Source organism: Miscanthus floridulus, chromosome 6, assembly GCF_019320115.1.
Source record: "Miscanthus floridulus cultivar M001 chromosome 6, ASM1932011v1, whole genome shotgun sequence".
In the NCBI taxonomy this organism is placed as follows: Eukaryota; Viridiplantae; Streptophyta; class Magnoliopsida; order Poales; family Poaceae; genus Miscanthus; species Miscanthus floridulus.
The window spans coordinates 58,039,385-58,042,551 of NC_089585.1; positions in this window are offsets into that span (position 1 = coordinate 58,039,385).

Below are 3,167 nucleotides of genomic sequence, written 5' to 3' on the forward strand. Positions count from 1 at the left end.
TTCTCATATAAAAATTGACAATGTTTGTTAATTGATATCAAAGGTAACATTTCATGCAACAATTAGAACATAGTATATGCAGCATATGAAACACCACATTTGCAACATAGCAAAGCTATAAATGAAACATCACTTAAGCAACATATGAATGTTATACTTGAAACATAATTGCATTTATGACTCCATACTTGGTGATTATGTTTCATGATGCACATGATCAAGTTTTAACTACTTTTTAACATCTAGGATGTTACACGTGCGCACGTGGGTCGTGGGGTGGTCCACGACCTATGAACTATATAACAACAGAGACAAGGAGGGAGAGGAAGGCTCTCCAGAGCTCCTGGTTCAGTTCCATCCCAAAGCTTTTGCCCTCCACCCTACTACTGGGCATCTTTGTTCTTTTCTTTTTCTGCATATTGTTTTCTTTTTACATAGATCATGGATAACTATGATCATTCTTGGGACATGTCTATGTATCGCTATGTCTTCCATGAACTTCATGTTTGCCATGGCCTACAAACAAGGGTTGTAGTGCTTGTAGTGCATTCTAACTTTTATAGTAGGTGGTACATTGCTTCTGTAGTTGTTCATCAAGTTCTTGGCCATCGAAACTACCATCTTGCTAAAGATCATCTAGGCCCCTATGTGTTTGTTGTAGTTTGTTCAAATGTAGATCTCCAAACTTTGCTTTCATACTGCTATGAGTTTCACGGTGCAGAAGTATTTTCTCATCGTATCCATTATCTTACAATCCGTTTGAATGATCCAAAGATTTGTGGAGTTCATGCCTTTCAACTAAGCAGTAGCAACATGGTTAGATGATGTTAACATTTAGTATCTATGGCATTAGAGATATGCCCTTGTTCTCTATTTCTGATATAGGTGTGATGTTCTAATTTGTGTTTTCAATGTTCACTGGAGACAATTGTCATGTTCTTTAGTTTATCTTGTTGTAATAATATCGATGTAAATGGACTTTTGTTGAACTTTGTATTAGGTGGGTTAAACTCAGTTGACCAAATATATATAGAGAAGTATAGTATTGATGAAATGACATTTACCTATTTCATGTAAATCGTATGCACGCCTCATAGTTTGAGTTGTGTAAATTTGACTAGCCCGTACATTTTACTATGCTACTGAGCTATGAGTAGAACTTTTGCCAGATCAGCTATGCTAAAAAGAACAGCTACACCAGATATGGCTGCATGCATGAAGTACTAGTAAGGTAGTTAGGATTTGAAGCAGCATCTTCAGCCACAGGCGAGCGAGTGCAAATGATCCGGACCTATGAAACCTTGTAGCTATCTCTAGCTAGTTGCTGCTCTACAAAACCAAGCAAGAGAAATTTCTTACGGAAGCAAGAGCAACTTGTCTTCACTCTTCAGTCTGCCCCTCGACCACTATTAATGCTTGGAGTGAAATAACTACAAAGGCTTTCTTCATGCATTCAATTCACCCTTCACAATGGCATAAGGGTTGCTTTGTGCCTTGGTTTGTTGAACCAAACATGTATCAGTAGTACTAGTAGTCATGAGTGGCTTTGATCTATGTTGAACACAACTCATGTCTTCGATAAAATTTGATGAACTTGCAAGAACCATGCAGCGAGGAGTTCATCTCTACAAGTATCGCCTAGATCTAATGCATAACGGATGAGACATAACTGTTGATGGTAGTTAACGTTCATCATAAACCATCAATATAACTTATATAAATGCAAAAAGGATCACCAACATAGGTCTAGGGGTTTAAACTAATAAATTCCATAAGTTTTGGTGAATCTCTGTTTACAGGAGGATTTACTCAGAAAACCATCAAGGAGGGCCTATTTGTCAAAGCAAATCATGTTTATTCCACATTGAAACCAATGTGGGACGACTCTTGAAGACTCCAGAAGGCAAACCACTAAAGCAGAGGGTAGGTGGCTACCATGTGGGGCCAGGTTAGCAACACCTGTAGGCCGCCTGGCCCCCTAGGCCCACCCGTCAGCCCCTCCTTTGAATGTCGGTTCTCCACCACCTCCTAGATTGCATCTACGCTGTTCTTTCAAGTCGGTTTGATCTGAGGGTCCAGAATTGATGCTCCGGACTATATATAGCAGCCCATACCCCCCCTCCCTTGAGCATCCCTGAAACCCTAATTCATACCTCTCATTTAGAGATCAAGATACACCAGGAGGATTAGGTCTAGACTCTCCAATGTAGTAGATTAGTAGCTCAGGAGTGAGGGTCTAGTTGGGCTCATGCTCAAGTTCCGGATCTAGTCTTGGAGGCTCAGCAAAGCCTTGTATCTTCACTTCTACATCTTGAAAGACTTATTATAAATTCATCATATTTCTATCTACATGCTATGCTTACTTTTAATATGTATCTTGCTTAGTTGAGGTTATCATTACTTTTGTGTGTAGGTTCATAGAGCGCTTAGCCTGCTAGTTTATCGATTGGGCTAAGTAGTGAGCCTCATGTAAGCATGGTGCTTATATGATGTTCTTCTTGTGAGTACACCCTATTTCTCTGGTTGAGTGGTAGCAGTGGGAGGTGACAGCCCCGTCTATCCTTTGTAGTCCACTCCGAATTGAGCAAGTTCTTAAATTGTAGGACCATAGTCGGGTCAGTAGAGTTACTTTTTAGAGGTGCTCTATTGTGTAAGCGGTGCCTTGAAGTGCCCAAGAGTAGAGTTAGTCTTAACTATAGTTGGATGTATAAATACTTTGACCATGTAATAAGAATATCATAGGAATTGACCTTACCCGTTATTCTCCTAAGTTAACTAGTTTACATTATCTTAGTGATCTATCCCCTGAGTGTCATTATCCTTAATTCCTATCATTACCTCTACCCCTTGCTCTAGCTATGTTGGTATGTTGATTAGTAGACATTCCTTTGTTGTCTAATAAATCTTTACTCTATTGTTTCCCTGTGGTAAAATATAAATAACAATACCTGGAATACTCTCGGTAAAATGCTACAATGGTATATTGTGCGCTTGCAGAATTCTTCATATTCTATTTAGACTTATAAATACCAACAATCAATTTTAGCGCCATTGCCGAGGAAACAATTGGCGTAAAGATTTAGATCATTAACATACCGGTGGCTTTAGTAGGATTACCCCTGTTCGGTTATATTGTGGAATACATAGGACAACATATGTTGTTTCGA